We start from the raw sequence: 23,083 nt of genomic DNA on the forward strand, positions 1-23,083 counted from the left end.
GTCTGCTTGACCACCAGTTTACATTAATTCTGCTGTGCCCTTGAAATCTGATTGCACATGAGCATTGCCATTTTTATACAATCTTTCTCATCTGCTAATTGTTTGCCATTCTTCTTTGTTTTCCTTTACTGCTTACTCTTCCAAACATGCAAGAGAAAATGTGAGGAAGTGAAAAGTGTTCTGATTTGGCTCTCTAAAATACCCTCTATATGCACCGTACCCTTGGCCAAGCTTACTTATCTGCATTTTGAAAATATATCTCTTTTCCCATTGGAATACACTGTCTTGGCCCCTAGCAAGATTGTGGGATTCTGGATTTCATTTATAGCTTTTCTTCATATTATCAAGATACTTTAAAATATTAAAATATTAGTAACAAGGACTTTGCTTCATGTTAATAAACTGGTTCCAATTGTAGTTGCCAGAATGCGTTCAGTTTGGCTGTATAATATAGTCAACTGTTTATCCCTATTTACTCATAGCAAAGCAAACACAGGAAAATTTAAGTTTGGATCTTTCAGTCTGTTGAAATGAGAATTGCAAGGAGGTTTTTCTGGTCATTGGCTTCTGAGCTTGGCTTACTGTATCTATATATAGTACGTATTTCTTTTTTGCAGAAGTTTTCTTCAAGATTAAAGGAAACATATAATGACTGTTTTATTAATTACAAAAGATTGCATTATCTGCATTCATTCTAGAAAGGCACAGAAGCAGATTCAGGAGATAAAAGAGAAAATCTGCTTAACTTAGATATAATTAATGTGGTTTCAGCATACTATAACATTCCAAAGAAGACGTTGGCAATGGCATTATCTTTATCCTGTTTTTTACACCATGATGGAATATTTTGTCTCTTAAATATAATCCACATAGTGCTGGACTTCCAATGTAGGCACCGCTGTATTGCCACCTACACCGTTGCAAAAAGTCTTAACATTTCTGCCATTCCACTTAGAGTGTTTATTTTTCTATAAAAGAGCAATAAAGAGAAATGCACCAACTCATCCATTGATTTTTTTTCCACTGAGGAACTTCTCGACGGCAGTCAATGCAATGCTTAACTTCCAAAATATTGTTGTGGGTTTTTTTTACCTTTGATGTGGCAAAGCAGAATGATATGAACTGGTTGTCCATAGATGCCCTCTGCTCTGGGAAAATTCAGATTTCTTCTTTTGGGAACATATTTAAATTCATTAGAATTAGGATGTTCGCCAAATATGAAAATGTTTCAATTTGTCTGGTTTTATTTTATCTTCTGGCTCTAGGTTTTTAGGTGGAATACATTTGATTCTGTGAACACAAATGTTCCCATAGACCTAGGACATTTTAGTATTCCAAAATCACCCAGAATTTTTATTTGGGTCAGAAAATACCCTAGAGCTCATACTATGCTACAGAAAATACCCTAGAGCTCATACTATGCTTATCCCAGTTCAGAAGGGATTATTTGGGTAAAATTGAGAAAGAGAGCAATCTTTTCTATTTTGATTAAGAAAATTCTGGGAAATCTAAGGAAAGGTAGCAGCCATTCTTGAAAAAGTCTTGCTAGTAAATCTTTTAGCACCAGGAGCCTTCCGAAAAAAATTCCCAGCTGCCAAAATAACTCATTCAATATTGAGATTGTTTATATAATTAAAACCTAAGGCTGATATCTGCTTCTGTTCCATAGACTTAGAATAGGTTCTTTGTGTTGATCATATTCTTACCTGTTGTATTCCTTACCTTACATGGCAGATTCCTGACTCAGTAAACACTCATGCATTCACATTCATCTAAGTGACAGAGAATAATGCCAACTGAAACCATTATTCATGCCTTCATACCGAATAAGCTAGCATTTGAATATTGTTGGAATCTGTACTGCTTGTAGAACTTTTTTCTATGATAAGGGTGCTTAATGGTGTGCTTGATAGGTTTGGTTTACTGATTCATATCTTGCCATTCCAAAGAACTTAGAGCAATCAGTAGTCTACATAAATACACAATTACTATCACAACTATAGACATATAAAATCTCTATTTACAAATAAATAGCTAAAATTTAAAACTACCTAGAGTCCAAGTTTTGGGGGAAAGGCAGGGTATAAATGAAGAAGCTGATGACGATATACATTCCAATAATATTATAAGTATAACTAAAGCAACATCGATAATAGATAAATAAAACAGTTCCTGGTTTTCTGATTTGAAATAGATATATTCATCCCATTAATTGTTTTTAACTGATACCTGGAATTTAAAAGAGAGAGAGAGAGAAATGTGATCTCTAACAGAAGCAGATTCTATAACTGAAATATCTTGGAATTCTGCATAAACTTTTAGGTTACCCTTTGTAAATTTTAGGTTGGTTTATTATATCCCTTAATGTTCTGCATCAGTGCTCTGGACAGTTTTCATGTCTTTGTTCTCTTCTCACTTCCACTTTAATATCGTAATAACTAGAAATAGCAATAAACTACAGTAGGAATTAAGAACTGTTTTCAGGAATTATTCTGTTCCAATCCTCTCTGATGCAGCTTTTTCTATATAAGATTTTCCACATAAAACACCAGATGTCTTCACTTTTAAATTGATCTTTCCGTAAGGGGCGTCATCAAGGTTCCGTTTGGAGAGCCAAACAGTCTAAATGACACTGCAACTAATATACATTCAACTGAACATTATATTATGTCAATTTATCAAAGCAGGTATTCTTTATCAAGATTTCAGTATAAGTCTTCTATTTTAGATTTAGGCTTTTAAAGAAGCATTCCTAGAACTGGCTTGGGGCACCAGGGGGTGGGGTGGGTGGGGTGTAATAGAAGCTTTCTGTTCAGCTTGTTCTTCATTGTTCAGTTATGATGTCCTCTTTTGTTGTGATTAGCAAATGTTTGGAAGTGTTTACAATCACACAGTGTACTACATTTTCGATTCTATTTAATTCTAAGTTTAATAATTAATTTATACCTTTGAAGTCAATTTCTTGTTCTTATGTGAGAATATTTATTCTTGCTGACATACCCATTAACTTCATACAAACATTGCAATCTTAATTCTATTGATACTTTACAAGACCAAAAGATTTAATGTTACTTTTATACAGATGTTTGTAATTCTCCCTCCCTGGCATATATTTCTAAAAAGAAAAAGCACTACTTGAGACCGTTATAACCCTCCTTTCCTATTGGTTTTGCAGTGGATAGGATTATGAAATTAGTTAGCTGTTTCTGTCGCTGTAATAAGACCACAGAAAGTGTGTGATCATTTATGTAAATTACATGAAATATTGAACAACAAATGTAGCTAGGGAGTAAAAGCTTTATATTTTAAAATTGGCTCAACAAAGATTGTTCTTTCCCCTCTAACCAGGTGCATCTAATTTTGCCAAGCCATGACTTCCGGTCTCCCTAGCAATCTGCTGCCTGCAAATTTCATGGTATCAATAGCATGTTAATTCACGTGGTTGTTACTTTGGATATTTTTATTTGTGTGGTGTATATTTTAGCCAACATTTAATGCTTTCAAAATTTTAAATGGAGCATGCTTGAAGCTGCTGCTATTTACCATTTGGAATCTGTATTGTCTTCAAGCAACTTTTTAAAAAGATAAATTCTGATAACAGCATTGGTTTGCCTCCATATCTGCCATTTTTCATTCTCTGATTTCTGGTATTTTCCTTGAACATAGATTATTACTTTTATATTCTATATTTTAAGACTTTGCGTCGTTAATGTAGCTTTATTTTTCCAATAAGGTATGGGAAATAATTATGAAATATACTGTTGAAAGCATAACTTGAAAGTTGTGTATGAACAATTGCAGAATTAAATAGTGTTGAAAGGAGATAATAATGTTGGTGATTGCTGATTACCTACATCTAGAACTGATGTAACAATCCTTCCTTCTGTCTATTTGAACTACACACACACACACCCCAAACACACACACACACACAGCAAAACACATTTTGAGTTGTGTCATCACTGTAAACTTTGAAAGATTTGTCTAAAAGTGTCATAATTTGTTACTTAATTATTCTTCAGACTCATCATCCCTCAAAGTTCTTAAATGAAGTGGTGAGTGAGATTAAGGAACACAAATTGGACTGCTCATTTCTTCAAAAGTCGGTATACCATACCTGTAGATAGCCAGATCAAGGCTATGAAATAAAACAAATATTTGCAGACGCTAAACCATCCATGCATCATCTCTCTCCCCCAGTTGGATAATGAAATCTACTCACTTCAAAATACCTAAAATATTTATTTCACCCAGAAAAAATGACATTACTCATAAACAATTTTATATTTGCACCAAGCCATTTTAGATATGCTGGCTAAGGTGTCAGGGCCATTTTAGTACAAAATATAAAGTATACCACAAGTATAACATAAGTATAGGAATAGAAATTTGATTTTCCATATGTTGGTCACAGAGCAAAAACTGTGAGCAATCACCACATAAGACTTTTTTTTTACACAAGTTCCATTTTGGTTCCTCCACAGAAAATGCCTCTATGTATGAATTCTGTTAAAATGGGAAACATCCCTCATTGTGATTTCAATCCATGCCTGAGTAAAATCACTTGCTGCTTAACTGTCAGTCTAAGAGTACAAAAAGTCTGTTTTGAGACATTCCAAACTGATGGCTATAAATTAGCGGGATTTCTAACATCCATTTTGAAGGATGAGACTACAGACTTGAGGGTACAAAACGACAGAGGCTCTGCCCTTTTATCTTTCTTTCTTTTTGATAGATTTAATCATTTCCTTACATCTGAATATTTGGTAATTGAAATTAGTCCAGACATAGAATATTTTAATCTGATTTCTAGTTAAACATACAACTTTGATATCAGAATACAAATAAGAATAATGTTGGTTTGAAAGGTAGCAGAAGCAGATATTATTAGCCACTATTGGCAGTATTTCATTTAGTTTTTGGTTTTGTTTATCTGATTTATTGATTTTTATACATCAGTTTAATGAGCCAGTGTATTTATGAACTTTTACTAATGCACAAGCCTTATATCTATCCCTTTTATCATTCATAAATATAATGCAAAAATCTCCAATTCATTATAGATTCCTGTTTCATCTGATTTTGGAAATTAATTATCTTTAGTTCAATACTCGATCTTAAAGTACAGTTTAAAGTTGATTTGCCTTTTTGTTAAATTGATATACCATTGTCTCAACATAGCTGTTTAGCCAGGGCTACTCTAAGGAGAGATTTACACTGGACTAACCTACCCGGTATAACACATATTCAGTCCTGAGTGACACATTTTAATAAGACCAGCAGATGAGGTCTCACATTTATGTTCATCTATTGTAATAGATATTTCTAGAACACCATTAAACCATCCTGGGTTTTGTGAGTTTTATATCCCCAAATTGTAGTTTTTAACTTGGAGTGGTGAAAAGACTTCAAAAGTCCACATAGATTTCTTCTTGGTTCTTGGATATATGTTAAGAAGTGCACATATTATGGAAATCATGTATTAGAAAACATTACCTAGTTGTATGGAAACTGAACTGCTTCCATCAAATCCAATTTGATCCAAATCAAAATGCTATCTATTCCTATAATTGGCTATTATTAATATTTAAACAAGTATTACTGGAAAAGACCCTTTCGATTTGTATGGGCCCTCTTTCCAAACTCAAAAGAAGAACATTTTGCTGCCTTTTAAGATAATTTTTCAATTTTTTTCAGAAATTAAGTTGATCATATTTATTCATTGATCCTGTATTTTTTGTGCTATCTAGCAGTGGGTGATTTTTCCTCATTAAAAAAATATTAGCAAACGTCACTCTCCCAATTATTACTTCCCTGACTTCTTTTGCCTCTTGTGGTAAACAGTTTCAGACAGCACAAATTAAGCCCATATTCCCTGTCACTAGAACAAGGAAGCTTAAATCCAGCAAACAGCTGTACTACTTACTTAGGAGTAAAATCAATGGAATTTACCTCTTTGTGGGCAAGTATAGATTGTGCTGTGAGCAAATATTTTCAAAGAAAAATAATTTTAATAATAATTTCTGGACAAAGTGGGTTTTTTTTTTTTTGCAGAAACTATTATTAGTTTCTAGAAAAAAAGTGGATTTTTTCAGAGATTAGTTATCATAGTTTTACTCAAAGTTGACATATTGAAATCCATAAATATATTTTTTCTGATCTTCTTTTTTCATTTCCACCCTAATGTTTTATGTTACACTGCAAACAATCCGTCCAATCCTAGTTTCCATGTCATGAAAAGTTTTTCTTTCTGCTTATACAGAAAAAAATTGAATTGAATTTTATCAGCAAAGTGATTATGTATGCACCCAGGAGCTCCAGCTAACTTTATTTAAGTACTTCAGTTTAAGATAAATAATGCTCCCAGCAATAGCGAACCTTAGGGAACCTTGTCATACAGTCTCCAATGAACTGATGATTCAGCTCCTTGGTTCACTCTTTAGATAAGCTCTTGAAGACTTATCTAAAGAATTCCTTCGGACCCACTGATCCATGGTGTCAGATGCTATAGTAGAGCCTAGGAAAATCGGAAAGGGTGAAGCTGCCATAACTTCAACAATGAATAAATAGTTATTTGTGAATACAAAAACAATTTACTTTATTGATATAGTCAGCATCATACTTGTCATCTTTATGGGACCTGCTCTTGGTCCCACCTCCTTCGCAGGTGTGGTTGGGGGGCGGGATGAGGGACAGGGCCTTTTCAGTGGTGGCCACTTGGCTGTGGAACCCCCTTTCCAGTGAAATTAGATCAACTCCCTCCCTCCTGGCCTTTAGAAAGAAAGGTGCAATAGGCATCTATGAAGTTATTCAAATATGATTGGAAAGCCTCCTGGATTACGATTTAGAGCCTTTTGTGTTTTTCACAGTTTATTTAATGTATTGATTGTTATGGTTTTATGGTTTTATGGTTTTTATTTATTTTAATGTATATTATATTTGTATGTTTATGTTTATTGTGGCATTATGGTTGCCAATTTGGAAGTCGTTCTGAGTCCCCTTCGGAGCTGAGATAGAGCAGGGTAGAAATGCAGTAAATAAATAAAGAAATAAATATGAGCCAGTAGTTTACAAAAAAAGCATATAAGATTAAGACTAAGAACCATTGTAAGTATAAGTGATAAACTGAATAACTGACTCTTTTTTTAAAAAAATTGCTTTTTAAAAAGACACAGGTGCTAAAACCACATTACATTTTCTGTTTCACTGCTTTCTGTATACTGTATGTTGTTCACAAAATACTGAAAAATATGAAGAACATGCTAATATCTCTATATCTTACTGCAACAAGGTATTTTCTGACAACCTTTCTTAACTTATAGATCTTTACAATTTAAAGGTAGCAATGATGTGGATTTTCTGGGGGGGGGGGGATCAAAAATTTCCATAATGTTCTCCAATATGCCTTACATAGAACGCTAGATTTAGTATGTGTATTTGAGTTCGGTATACTAAACAAAAGCTCTTCATGTTCCAACAGACCATAGGTATTTAACTGACTGTACATTAAATTTCCAAATAATCTGACATACTCAACAGATCTGATGCAGACACACTCTAACCAAAATAGATTTCTGCTTAGTTTTTTTTTTTTTTGTTAGACTCCTTCTAGTAATATTGTTGCAGCTATCCGTGATCTTGACAACTTGTCAGCAGAGATGTCTGTTTGAACGATGCCCCACATAAAATGCTATGCTTCTATACGGAGGGATCCAAAATTAGATAGGAAAAGAAGAAAGTGTTGTTTCAATTATATGATATTTCAGGGTGTTTCAAAATGATAGGCCCAATTTCAAAGCAGTATATTTCATGATAGCAACATGTTACAACTACACAAAAAGTTTAAAACAATTTAGAGTCTTATTTACCTGCCTATCCTTGAGGCTTGAGGCAGGGTACAAAATAGTTAAAAAAGCAAGGTAGAGCAAAACACTATTAAAATGCATGTAACAAATACATACTGGTAAGTTACTGATAAAATGCAGATTAAAATTCAAAGGTTAAAATTGATTGCATACATCTTCCAGAAAAGATAGATCTTTGTGTCTTAGCATTTTAAATATTTGCTATGAGAAGTTAGAATAGTGTTTCTACTGGAAGGCACATAGTACGACACAACTCTTACCTTTTTTGTTGAGGAAGTCACTTCTAGGCAGTTCTGAGTTGCAGATGTTTTCATCTGTGTGTGTGCAATGTTCCTAAATGTTCCTTGATTAAGATTTAAACCACATGAACCTTGTTTATCTTTTAATCATATAACTCAGCTACGGGGGCCCAACATAAATGCATTGCCCCCAAAATAAGAATTCTGCTTCACCAGAGTAAATTTTTCCTTCCATTCCTGAATTCTAAGAACTTTACTAACTTTAAGCTTCAGTTGAGCATTTAGAAAGAGAGTTTAGGTATCCAAAACTAGGGAACAAAAAACAAAGTAGATATACAAAGTAAACAAAGTAGATATAAGGTATGGGAGTTCTAGGTGTGAAGGATGTTTTAGTGCTCACTCTCTGAATACTAGAAATTTCTGGACAAATAACCAAAGGGCCAGTAGATCCTTTCCAGACAGTTTTGAAAGGCACTCTCAAAAGTCCTGAACCACTTTAGGAATAGGGTTAAATCCTTGGAAAGAACAGAGTACCCTTAAAGCATAGATGAAAACCTGGAATTGATTCAATTCCTTACTGATCTCACAGTTGCCATCTGCCTTTGGCTTGGGTCCCTGCTCTGGGAGAAAGATGGGATAGGAACAAAATATAAAGAAATAAATATCAGCCTTCCAATTAAAAAATATCAGAGCAGCTTCTAAAAATTCATAGGATGATTAAGGAGAAGAATACAACCAAAAGACATGATGTGTACGTAATTACTTTGTAACCCTTGTTTGAATTCTACATCCTGTCTCACAATTGCCTTTATATTTTCCTTGCAGTCTATTATTCAGCATTCTATTTTTGTCTCTAGATTTGGGGAATATGTGTGTGTGTAGGGGGGGGGGAGGTTAGGAGTTTAGTCAATAACTCCTACTATAAATCACTCTTATATTTAGAATCCTCCTTCTACTCTTGCACTTGATCTGTGTTTCACCTTTTTTCTCAAAGGAATTTATGGCTTTTCTCTGTGGCTTTAAACCTGGCTTCTGTTTTCTTCTCTTGGAGTTTTCAATTATCAAAACTAAAAATAACAAAGTTGTTGTCCTCAGAAGATTTTCTGGGCCCTTATGAGTTGTCCTTTGCTCTGTTATCCCTCTCGTTTTCTCACTCTGTCATTTTCTCTTATTAAAAGTGTTTGCACAGTTCAGCAAAAAAAAAAACTTGTTCTGTTTTCTTTCTCTTCCCTGGCACCATTCTTACTATAAATATCTTGATTCTTTTGCCTTTTACTTCATGATTATATCTGGTATAATGTAGATTTTTATGGATCTGGTTGGTTTAGGTGTTATTTTGTTGTTTATAGATTATGTTTGCATTTGCGGAAAAGTAAGGATAGCAGGGATATACGTTATCATTCTATAATAATGCTTTGATAAAAGTATAAGTCGTTGGGTATGATCATGGTCAATGTGAACACAACACATTGGTGCAGCTTCCATAGGCTCAGTAAAGCCCCCATGTGTAAGAGGTGATAGTCCATTACAGGAAGTGCAGATATTATGTACATGAAAGTTTGAATCATGTACTGTATGGCTATATGGGAATTGCCTCCTGTTTTTTGTTAATGGTCTATATTTACATCAACTATACACATGGGTTAGGGATACAATTTTGCTTAATCCTGCACTTATGGGCACTCCCTGGCCGTGATGAACTGAATTGGTGTCCAGTATCTTTTAGGGCTGTAGGAGTATTTTGATTTAATCAGTTGATTATATGGGGTTCCAATTGAAATAAATTATTATAATGGCTTCCATGCTTTGGAGCTGGTAGTTAATTTATTTGTTCAGCAGACAAGAGAAGAGAAGCCAATGCAAGGCTTATAGCAATTCAGCTAGTTGTCCTTGAGCCATATGCTAAGCGGTGACAGCTACATCAGAAATGTGTAGCATATACTCATTTTAACAAGGTCACTATGCTGTCATCCAAACAAAATGTTATCTCTGGCTTGACAGAAAAAGTATTTATCCAATATATGTAAGGAAAAAGGTTTTAACCCTACATTTGTATAGAGTGTTTATTTTTAGTGACACATTATCACTACTAGTCCCTAGTTGTAACCCTTAACTGTGCTGAATAGTTGCAAGTATGTTCATTTACATGCCATACTCATTATAGTTTGTTAGGATTGTATCTCTCTTCTTTTGACCTCATGTTCTCATCTGCATACAACCTTTGCATAATAATTAGTTTCTAAGCCTTTGAGAAATCACAGTGCAGTAATTAATGAAATAGAATTTAGCCATCATATTTCAGTTCCTTCTATGCTGGAACAATATTAACATACCAACTCATATATGCCATTAGTAGTTTATATGCAGATGAATAAATGAGCCTGCTATTGCTGAAGCTCAATGCAGTTACAAACGTTTTATTGACATCTGTGCTCTTTTAAATACTGAACATTGAATTAGAACAGGAAGTAATAGACCATTAACTGGAATATTACAGGTCACTAATCGTCAGTTGTTCGAAGGCAGCAGAGTTAGAGCTTTTTAACATTGACTTGAATATATTGTCTGGTAATTGGATTGTACTTAATGAATCACTAACACGATTTTCTTATGTCATATAGATAATCATTAGTAAGACAATCTCCAGTCCACCGAGTTGTGTATTTGCATTTATTAGATGAAGAATCAGAATATTAATTTATCCTACTCTTATATGTTCAGTTAAGCTACTTCTCTTTGTGTCAAATAAACAGTAAGATATCCTGTCTTCCTTCTGGCCTCCTCAATTGTTTCTCTTTCTTTTTTCCTTTCTTTTCCTTTCTTTCTTTTTTTGACAGAGTTCTTTTCTTAAATCTTTGTTTTATATCCCCTTCTTCTGTTTAATATTATTAGCTTATATTTTTCAAGACTTACGTTAATTTAATTAAGATAAAGGGGTAGATTCAGTAAGTTTTCCGGATCTCAGGAACCATCTTGGATAGTCTGCTTCTGTTTTTGTTCCCACTTCCTTATACCTCAAATACCTTAAGGCAATTTAACAAGAACAGGTTGTGTCGCCCTGATTGGTCATCCAGTTCATCAGTTATGTGCCTGAAGAGCTGCTTATTATGACAAGGGGGCTGAGAGGTTATTAACAGATGCAATGATCCTTTTTCTTGTACAAAACCTTTGTAAAATAAGGCACAGTTTGTGGGGATAAAATCTTACAATACTGTTTCATTGAAAGGTTATAGGAAAAGGTATCATCAACCTTCTTTCAGGGGACTTTTCTATTAAGATTAGCATTATAAGTTCCGAGATGTATTATATTTAATGTTACATATGGAATAAAATCACTTACTGTTTGCTAGCTTTTTCCATTTTTAGTGTTTTATAGCCTGTTACATATTTGATAATCATACTTTCTGATAGCTAAGACTATTTGTCAAGGTCATTTTTCTTCTGAAGTTAAAGAATGGGCTTGAATTCTATTTAAGAGTTCCCTAGGTTGCATGACAGTTGTTTATGGAGCTCTTTTGCATCCTGTCCTATCTTTGAAACTTTTTCAGAACTAACATCATTTTCAAAATGTCACTCTGCTAAAGGGCAAAGTGAAGGAATCTCAGTACATAAAATTGTGGCAGAACTGTTTTTAAAAAACTTAGATAAGCATCTTATTAGTTTATAGTGCAAGGATGGGATACGAGTATGTAGTGCTTTGTAAGGGTATTTGTACCATAATTATAGCCAAAATACAACTGTGCATTATAAATTGTGTGTATATTAATGTGCACATGTGGGGAAAATGTTCATATGATGGTTCAGTAGTCTTCTTTTCTCCTCTGTACAGAATATCAGCATTTAATTACTTATCACAGCATTGAAGAGCTCTTCCTTCTATTACCCCTTCAAAACTGTGATGTTGTTGTTACGGTCAAGATCAAGCATCCAATTACTAGTGCAAAGGAAGTCCCACTGCAGCTCTCAGAGTCACCTAAAAACCAGATCCAGATGGGAGTTTCGCTATTTCCTGAAGCAAGTTTTAGGACTACTCATGTATAAGTCTAAAAAAATTAGTAAAAAAAATCAATCCAAAAAATCTGGGTCAACTTATCCATGAGTCAATGTGACTACTGTACCATAATCAACTTATATGAGTAGAGCAGTGAAAGGCAAGAATTTAGTTGATTTATCCATGGGTCATATCAGAATCCATAATTTTGAACCCAAAACTTGCCCTTGCCTTATACATGAGGTCAGCTTATTCATGAGTATCAATTATAAACCTTAACTTCCAAGGGGAGCGTTTACATTTCTACAAGTCTAAATTCTTGATCTCAAATCTATGAGAAGCCCTGTGGTCCTTGATGCTTTAGAGAGGAGCATGAATCAGATGTATTGATATAATTACACTTTTGATTGTTATTTGCCATCAAGTTCTCTAACTTGTAGAGAGCCTATGATTGAGAGACCTCCAAGAGGTCATGAAATGTGCTCATCAGGTTTTGCCAATTCAGGGCTGAGGCTGTCTTGACTGAACCACTCTACCTGTTTGTAGTCATTAGCTTTCCTACTTCATTCCACTTTACTGAGCATCATTATCTTTTCCAATGAGTCACATGTTGTCTCATGAAATATCCAAAGTTGGAAACCACAGTTTGGTCATTCTTAAAACTTTAATTGGTTATTCTTTCTTAATAAAAGTACAAGATTTTTGTATGATTAAATCTGATACAAATATATTCAGTCTTATTTATTTATTTATTTATTTATTATTTCGCGCATTTCTACCCCGCCCTTCTCAACCCCCGAAGGGCGGCTTACAAAAGGCACAATTCAATGCCAACACAAACAATAGGATAAAACATATATAAACAGCAATTATAAAACCATTAAAACAATCAATTATACATCACAATCAATAAAACCAATCTAATGCTCAACGTTCGCCAGCTTCTTGTTATTTTATTGTGATTTCTGCATAACCCATGGTAATACCTCTCTGTCTCTCCTATTATCGCTATAAATTGAGTCTGTAGCTGGACAGGTTGTTTAGAATGTTTCTTTCAGACACAAAATACCAGTTTTGTATAGTTGTGTATAGTAGATTGCATTGGAGGATGGAAGGCTGAAGGCTGAAACTTCATATTCAGTGTAAACTTGTACATAGTATAAAATTTATTTTTGAGTCAATGTGTAGGATTGGACTATATATTACAGAAATTATGATGAGCTAACTGAAACTTTTGCAAAACTACAGTCTTGTTAGGGAACTAATCTAGTATTAAACTAGTCTTGCAAGTAGTTTTTAACAAATTGGTTTCTCTACACTGTTTCATTCCTTAAGCACACACAACCCTCTCTTTCATTTTTATGTTGGTGCATGTTGGTGATGGACCACTATACACTAGTTGAGTTCAACACCCTGTTTGCATGGTTGACTATGCAGCCATGGAATCCAGTGTAAGTGCAATGGTAAGTAGTCACTTTACCCTAAAAGTGTATAGATTTTTTTCCTTTATACATACGCAATAAAGGAACAGAAAGAGAGGGGAGCATTTTGTACATAACGTTCTAAACATAATTAATTAGATGGATGGATGATGATGCTGGCTGTGTGTTAGCAAACATTTGACAGACAACAGATCTCAGAACCTCTGAGGATGCCTGCCATAGATGCAGGCAAAACATCAGGAGAGAATGCTTCTAGAACATGGCCATATAGCCCAAAAATCTACAACAACCCAGTGCCATGAAAGCCTTCGACAATACAGACAACTCAATTTCTGTAATGAATTTTTGTCCTATAGCAGTCCAGCTGATTTGTGTTCTGGACACTGTAGAAAAACAGTGTGTAGAGAAACAAAAATCAGCCCACTCATTTGTCTGCATATAATTCCTGGTTTCTTATTATGACCAGGGTAATGCAGTTTTGATTTGCAAAGTCAAATCAATCAAAATATTTATTTCGGTCATTGACCAGCACAGGAAATAGTGTCACATTTGCAGACAAACCTGGCATGTTTGGTACATTAAAAATATAAATATAACTACTAAAAACACAATATGGGTGAGGGAGCAGAAGGGGGAACAGGGTAAAAACATACAATGCCCAGATCCATCACCAAATTGTAGATTCAGGGAAGAAGATTACTGGACACACAGTTGACTTTTGGAACTAGTCATTCCCTGGCGGATTTTGTATGCTGCTGCACAGAACTTTGCAACACTGTAGGTTGTAGTTGAATTAGTATCTGCAAGTAGCAGGGAGGTATAAAATTGTCCTGAATGGCTTGGGTGCTTGTCTATCAGAGGTAAGATAAGCCTGGCACGGATATCCCTGTAGAACGGGCACTGAAGGAGCACATGTTCTATTGTTTCTACATGACCCGAGTCACAGGGGCAGAGCCTCTCTGGGAAAGGGATCTTCCGGTAGCAGCCTTCGAGTACAGCTGATGGGAGAGCGTGGCATCGGGCCAGGGTGAAAGCCCTTCGATGATTTGCAAAGTGTATTCTCTGTCTGAAAAGAGAGAGGGAGGAAAGAAATAATACTTCTAATAAGCCCCTTGTAGAGTGCCATTTGGATGTAACTACATTTATTGTTTATCATCATGTTAGCACTCTCATCACAACCACATATGCTTCTGTCTATACAAGATGAGGTAAAACGTGTGCAATGTGCAATGGTCATGTTGAGCATTTGGTCTTTATATGTTTAACACAGTAAATTAGTGATACAGGGATTTTGCAATATTATATATACAAAATTCCCCTGTTCCCCCACTCCCCCTGAACATGTTATTTCAAGGGAAAATTTTGAATGTCTGATTGTGTTCTGATTTGGGTAATTTAAATCCAGAAAAGGTAAGGAATAGATTTGCAAAGTTCACCATATAAAACAGAAAGTTCTGTTTATTATGTAATGTGTGTGTATTACTAATTCCTACATTATAACTCTAAAGGTAAAGGTTTCCCCTAACATTAAGTCTAGTCGTGTCTGACTCTGGGGGGGGGGGGGGGGTGCTCATCTCCATTTCTAAGACAAAGAACCAGCATAGTCTGCAGACACCTCCAAGGTCATGTGACCAGCATGACTGCATGGAGCGTCGTTACCTTCCCAAAGAAGTGGTAGATATTTATTTACTCACACTTGCTTGTTTTCAAACTGCTAGGTTGGCAGAAGCTGGGCCTAACAGTGGGAACCCACCTTGCTCCCCGGATTCAAACTGCCAATCTTTCAGTCAGCAAGTTCTGCAGTTCAGCAGTTTAACCTGCTGTGCCACCAGGGGCACACATAATGGCTCTGTAACTGTAAATAGATTTAAAAAATTGAAAATGACAAGTGTGTAATGATATTAACCCTTCGAATATCTGTGTTTTCACATATGCCTGTTTAGATATGTATAGTTCCTCAATACGTGAAGCAATATTTCCTAGTGGATAAATAGCTGTTACATTGTTTATTAAGGTGTGAATATTTCTTTATATATGTTTCCAGAAATTATCTTTACGATTTCAATTCTTTGTATAAAGTTTGGTTTAGAACTGAAATTACTGAGATAATTTTAGATATCCTGTATTAACTATAGAGAAGTCTGCTAAAGAAATCATATAAAACTTTATTCTTTATAAGGCATAACATCTTATGTGCCATATATTGTAATCTGATGAATGCATTATGCCTCAGCGACAGTGTAATCAAAACAGTGTGTCTAGACATTAATATGTCTGTGCTTCTCCCTAAGGAGAATATTTTTCTATAGCTGTGCATATAATAATTAATCTAAAATACTAACAAAGAGGATACATATTCTCCAATAGAAATATCCTGAGATTCTAATACTTAAGTGGAATGTTGATTCTACTTGTCTAGATTCTACTGCTACCCATAGGTTAAACATCCAAGTGGTCAGAACAGTGGTTCCCAACCTTTGGGCCTCCTGGTGTTTTGGACTTCAACTCCCAGAAATCTCAGCCAGCTTATAAACTGTTAAGAAATGTGGGAGCTGAAGTCCAAAACACCTGGAGGCTCAAAGGTTGGGAATTACTGGGCTAGAAGTTGGTAAAAGAGAGCTCGAGATCAAGATTAACTGACTGGACTGAGGGACCACATTTGCTTTAGTCTCTTTTTCAGAACCACAAGAATAGGATGATCCAAGGTAGTTTTTGGCCCCACGTATTCATCTCAGCATCTTTTGGTCCTGGATTATTACCTTTTTGCAGCATATTACAAGGATGGTCTTTGAGTGAGTGATGTGTTATCTTGTCGTGGATATATCAATATCTCATTAGTCTTTGACTTAGCCTTCATGGCAGCACAGGATTATTTAATACAATCTACTTGGGAAGCTGATTGGGATTTTCCTGGCATAGAAGCTGGCATTCCTTTTGGATCACTTGTTCTTTGAAATGGAAAAGTGGCTCAGTTGATATGATTGTTCCTGAATTTCTATTCCTAGATAAGGAATATAGTTAAAACCATGGTGATCTGAGCAGCTAAAAGTAAGAAAAAGCAAGAAAGATGACATGCAAGATATCAAGAGTGAAGTTTAGAACGTGAAGAACATTATGGAAAACAGTAGTTCCTATGTGTGTGAAAGAGAAGATGATAGCCCATCATTGGAAAACAAAATCATCCAATCACCTGGTGTTGAGAATTTCTGTCTAGACTATCATTTGAATTTGTATTTTGCAGAGTGCTCAGGCATGTGGTGATTTCTCTGCTTTGGATTTATCTGGGTGGAACAGATGAATGGTCTGGCTTTCGGCCTGTTTTGGAGATTGAGACAGCTTTGCTCACCTGCCATAAACCCCTGGGGAATTAATGGCATGCTGGGAGCTGAACCAGGAGGTGTGCATCTTGGTTGGTTCAGCTGAAGGTCTTGATACTGTGATATTGTAACAGGAAAAGCAAAGAGGAAGAGACCTGGCAAAAATGCTATGGAATAATTCCTGGATGAAAGAGAGTGAATAACAGAAAGCAGCCAATCCCAAAGCAGAGGGCTCTATGGGGGGGGGGGGAGGAAGGGGCTTCTGTTGTCACTCCAGGGCAGGATAAACAGCTTCTGAAGCTTCAAGGATAAACACAAATGACCAAATGTGGTTTGGATCAAAAGTAAGGTTTATTTTAGGCTTAGAGAAAAGCAAAAAGATGCTCATAGGTGCCAGCCTGTCATGTAGAAAGGACCCAGGGTGTCTTTTAGAATAATGTTTTATAGCTCACCTTATTTTTACCAACTTTTATCATCATCACGTGCTGGCCAGGAGGGCATGACCTTTACTTGATCACACAATTTCCTGTTCTCTAAATATGAGTATGTGGGCATTACAGGCAAAAAGCACCTGTCAATCACACACTAGCGACTATTTGGGCCATCCATTCATAAAACAAGGAGAAGGACAGAAGAAGCCTGAGGATTTTTGAAAGCTTTTTCAATTTGTTTTATATAATAATAGTTTATGTGTTGATTGTTTTCTGTTAATTTTGGCATATTTTAATTCATTATGTCACCCAGTTGTTTTATGTATCAGTTATGTTTTTATGATTTCAAGCTGCTCTGAGTTCCTTGTTGGGAGATGGGAAGCAGTATAAATATTATTATTATTATTATTATTATTATTATTATTATTATTTTACTGACACAAAAAACAGTATGTCACCGCAAATGAGATCTATATGCTGGATTCCGTATCACAGTTTTTGTTGTTGTTGTTGTTGTTGTTGTTGTTGTTGTTGTTATTTGCATAGATTTTGGTACAATGATGGTTTGGAAAAAAACAAGTTAAATTTTTGTCTGAAGCTGTGAGAGGAGGATTTTTTTTATATAACAGTGGTTCTCAACCTGTGATTCCCCAAATGTTTTGGCCTTCTACTCCCAGAAATCCTAACGGCTGGTAAACCGGCTGGGATTTCTGTGAGTTTTAGGCCAAAATACCTGGGGACCCACAGGTTGAGAACTATTGGTTTTATAAAACAGGCTCAGTTGGTGAGAGTTGAGGAAAGACGGTTGTGATAGTCTGAGGAAAATGAAGTGTGTACTGGGTATCTGAACTAAGTGCAGGAAAAGGTTTGACATCACTCTGCTTGAATATATTTGAAACTTAAGCAGTAAAACTTGATAAAGCAACATGCTATATATATTCCTTTACTCTCATTTCCCCATAAATATCTGCAAGACATTTTTTATCCTTCATCTCCAGATCACTGCAAGTTATCGCAAAAATAGTGAAAATTAGTCAATATCATTCTCTTTGTAATACTTAAAAATTTCACATCAGATTTGGGAGGAAACAATTGGAGTTAAGCTGGCTGTTAGTTCTAGTTCTTCCAGTTTAAAATTATACATTTCCATCTCATTAATACTTTGTCTTTCCTTTATTTGCTTCTCACATGCTGTCTCTCATTTTCAAACCTAGCCAATTCAGTTATTTCTTTCACTTCCCATATTTCCACTCTATTTATGGTTGCAGGCATAGTGGTGCCTAAATTTTCCATTATTTTCTCACTCCTGTCACAGGGTTTGCCACAGTTATTTTTCCCTTACTTTTTCTCTGTTAACCATCTTGTGTTCTTATATCTGGAGAAAGATAGGATAAAAATAAAGCAAATAAATGTATTTACACGAAACCTCAGGGAATACTTCATGAAGAAACAGGCACTTTCCTTGATGCTTGTTTCTTACCAATTAAGTGATTCCCTACTATGCCTTAAACATTTACCTCGGAAATCACCCTTTTATGTTTATTTTTAGGTTTGACAACTTTTTGATGTTACAGAGAATTTGTCTGGGTTCTTGTTTGTAATTGCCAAAATTCAAGGAGCAGTTTAAGCAGTAGCCATAAGGCAGGGTGAGAGTGGTGGGCATTGGAGGCTAAGGACTTCAGGGCAATCCTGGATAAGCCTTTGACACACTTACCAACTTTAGGTACCGTCAACCGATGCATTATTTTGCACTGTCTTGGGACTTAGGCCCATGGTGTTACAGTAGCTTCATTCCTCCTAGAAGCTCAGTCTCAAAATGGGATACTGGTGAATGCTTTTTCAGTGCCTTGGTTGTTGACCTCTGGTCTCCCTCAAGGATATTTTTTACTGCCTATTCCATTTAATATCTTCATATAATCCTTGTTAGAGATTATAATTTTGTAATTCAAATTTACGAATATGTGGGTGTCTGACTAGATAGCTTCTCTTTTGCACTTTAGTCAGTGAACCATTACTTCAAAGTAGCAGTTGACTGCAAATGGGCTCATGGAAACTCATAAAAGAAAGAGATCATCTTGATTAGTACAGTTTATCTGGGATGACATTTCATCTTTTGTTAAATGGTGTGGTTTCCCCTTTAAAATATAGGTCAACAGTTTTGAGGGAGAGTTGGACCTAGTCTTCAGCATTAATACTATAGTTTTAGTCACTAGCCTTTATCCAGCTAAAACGGGTGTTCTAGCCATTTCTATTTCTGGGTAATACATAGTTGATTCAAGCAACATTATTCCTTAGTTCTTTCATTTCTGGATTATTGCAACACACTGTATGTAGGACTCTGAAAGATATTTTGAAGGTTCAGTTGGTCCAGAACAAAAAAAGCATCACTGTTAATAGGGGCTACAAATGAAGAATTCCTTGTAGAAGCATCTACCACTTACCTGTTTCCAGATACAATTCAGTGTGCTGATGAGAAAGTTCAAAGGACTCGAATATAAGCTTTGGAGTTCCTTATGTATTTTTAAAACCACTGAGGAATGTTTATCTGAGGCTGGGGAGTGGGCTTTTTGATGCCTGTATTAAAGCTTTGTGCTCTCTTTGAAAGAATCCTATCCTCTTTCTTTGCTTAGGGTCTTATACCTCCTTCTTCAGTAAGACTGTACTGTAATATGAAAATTTCATGTTCAAACTATTCATATTTGCTGACAGGGGAAACAGAAAGGTCATATTTGGACAAAATAGCAAAGCAGAATTCCTGTGAAGTCTGGCCTATAGATTAGCAATCTTCCTGATATATGCTGCTTTATAATTCCTGCTTGATTCCTCTTTGATGCAGAAGCAGAAGAAAGAACAGTAACCAAGAGGTTAACAGAGACTTAGTACTGTTTCCAGTTTCAGCTCCTGAGTTCTGGTGCTTGTTTTAATACTAGTTATTTATTCCCCTACACATGTATAGCAAAAATGACTTTAAAAATCCATTTCTAAACTGTAATACAAAATTGGAGTTTAAAATACAAACAAGTGGTTCAAAATGTTATAGAAAAATTGAAACCATAAATAATCCAGTTACGGTACAATGAACCACAAATTCAAATAACAGTGAAAGGATCAAATAAAATTACAAAGTAGCTGATGGAAAAAACTTGGAAGAGGCCATTAAAGGCACTGACTAAAATGAGAGGATATTTTCCTTACCAGTATCATCTTTCTGTATATTGTCGAAGGCTTTCACATCTGGAATCACTAGGGTGTTGAGTGGTTTCCAGGCTGTATGGCTGTGTTCTAGTAGCATTTTCTCCTGACGTTTCACCTGCAGCTGTGGTTGGCACCTTCAGAGGATCTGTATTCTGTATGCTGATTCTTGCTTTGATTCTCTAACACACAAGAATGGGAAACCAGGTTTAGAGTTGACTCATCATAGTTTGTTAATGAAATCCTGATACAGGATTCAGAGATAAAGCTTAACCCAAGCTTTTATGTGTCAGGAAAAACCAAACGGAACAGTCCATAAAGCATGCTTGCTTCTTACAAATAAAGCAGGATTTTCAAAGTTCCAGTTTACCATTTCATAACATTTCTACTAAGACAAGGTGGTACTGAAGTATTTCAGAGAATGAGGGAATGGAACACTGTCTGACATTTGTACATGTGAAATAGCAGGACAGGAGAGTAATTCAAGTCTAGTTTTGAAATGGCAATTAATGATCCATTTTCTGTTTCTGTAAATTAACAACCAGGAATCAAGACAGATTTCATTAGCTATACTGTATTCCTCTCCTGCTGATGCCACAGATTTAAATATGTTTGTGTTCCAAAGTTGAGAACATATTGGAAGAGAATAAAAAGTACCAGATCACAAACCTTGTACAGATTATGAAGAGAAAACAAGATGAAAAGTAAACTCAGCACTTAGACCATTCCAGTAGTGAATGGATTTATTTTTTTAAATGCTTTTATTTATAAAGCCAAAACTTGGTCTGTAAAGTGTTTAATCACCTTTATTTAAATATTAGGAGAGGATCTGAAAGCATCATAATTCAGAGTTACACAAAAGTTACTTCACTTATTAACCAAAATAGAATCTAAGAAAGAAACTTTTCACGGTTTTGTTTGGTAAGCTCTTTTTTTTTACACCCAGTTGTTATAGTGAGAATCTATTATTTGACGATACTAAAGGAAAGTCGGGGTGGATCTGACATGTAAATACTCTATGGCGTACAATAAATTTTATGATTGTGGATGGCGTGATTTTAATAGTGATTATAAGGTTTATATGTTTTACTGTGCATTTTAACTCTAATTTTAAATTTTAACTTTAAAGTATTTAATTATCTTTTGTCTAAAGGCATCATATAGTTGCCATATGTAAAACCGCTTTGAGTCCCCTTCAGGGTAGAGAAAAGCGGGCTATAAATAGAGTAAATAAACAAATAAATAAATTTCCAAATTTTTGTAACTTTGTAGGGAGAAGTTTTCTCATATTCATCAGATTAATAGATAAATTATTATTATTTTTCTCGTACTTTATAAATGTAATATGTTGGAGAGAGGCAGTATGGTGTAACAATTTGAACATTGGATTACAACTCTGGAGTTCAAATCTCTGGTCATGAAAACCCACTAGGTGACCTTGAACAAACCACATTCTTTCAGCATCAGAGGAAGGCAAATAGAAATCCTCTCTGAACCAATTTTGCTAAGAAACACTTGTGGTAGGTTTATCTTAGGGGATGAGCTGAAGGCACAGAGCCATAATGAGTTGGACTTCTATAGCTGCCTTACTTTGAGGCTGCTCACGCAGAGTGGTTTCTTGTCAATTCCTCCCATTTTCATTCCCAAGAACTTGCACCAAAGTTTTTTTTTTCTTGGAAGACTGGAATGTGAATGATTTGGGTTTGTGTAAGAAAGTTGATGTGAGAGAGGAGAAATGGCACAAAACCAATTTTTCATTCTTTTCCTGTTGAGGATGCACCAGGCAGGGAACAGGGGTTGTGCCAAGGAATCAAAGGAATCTGGCTGGTCATGTTTGAAAAACAGAGCAACGGGGCAAAGGTTGAAATACTCTTCCAAGTTGAGACCAGGCCAGCTATGCAGCTCAGATTCTAAGAAGGTCAGAGGGAGAAAAATGCCTGAGTGAGTGATATTTCAGGCTATAAATTTCTCTCCCAGATAAACTTCAAAACTGAATTAACCATTGATTGTTTTGTTTCATTTATTCAGAGGTGGGCACTTCTCAGGTTGAGGGGCTGCAATGGCCACCTTAAGTCCCTGGAGGACCAGAGCAGTCACTATCATCCTCCCACATACAAACAGTTCCACACCTTCACACACAAAATATAAAGAACTATATATTTTGTTGGTCCTGCAAGAGCCATTAGTTCCCCAAGCCTAGCCTAGGGGATAGGTACTCCTGGTCATTTTACCAGTTTTCAATGAATTACACTAAAATCAACTGACCTGGGCCCAAACCAAATTAGCTAACTTCTCAGTCAGTCTGAACCATTTGTCTCTTACTGAGAGGTTGGCAGACACCTGAAATACGACTGGCCGTTCCCCACAAGGTGGTGCTGATGTCTATTTTGGGATCATTGTCTTTTGAATTTTGGACAGTGGAGGTGTGGAGACCCTTGGAGTGTTTTAGCCCAAAAGTCAGCTTTTGTGTTTGCCAACAGGCAGCCAAATGAGACAACCCAACAGCTAACCAAAAGTCTACCTCTGAAGCTTTGGATGGAATAATATAGATCTGCCACGTTGGAAGGTTATGCTTCATTTCTGAGATAACCGTGATTTATAATGTC

General features: G+C 35.6%; 1 protein-coding gene across 29 annotated transcripts in view; it reads left to right on the forward strand.

Annotated features, from left to right (window-relative positions):
• GPHN (gephyrin) overlaps positions 1-23,083 on the forward strand; it is a 303,782-nt gene that overhangs the window by 159,107 nt on the left and 121,592 nt on the right. The gene's annotated exons all lie outside the window — the stretch shown is intronic.

Source organism: Anolis sagrei, chromosome 1 (assembly GCF_037176765.1).
Source record: "Anolis sagrei isolate rAnoSag1 chromosome 1, rAnoSag1.mat, whole genome shotgun sequence".
NCBI lineage: Eukaryota > Metazoa > Chordata > Lepidosauria > Squamata > Dactyloidae > Anolis > Anolis sagrei.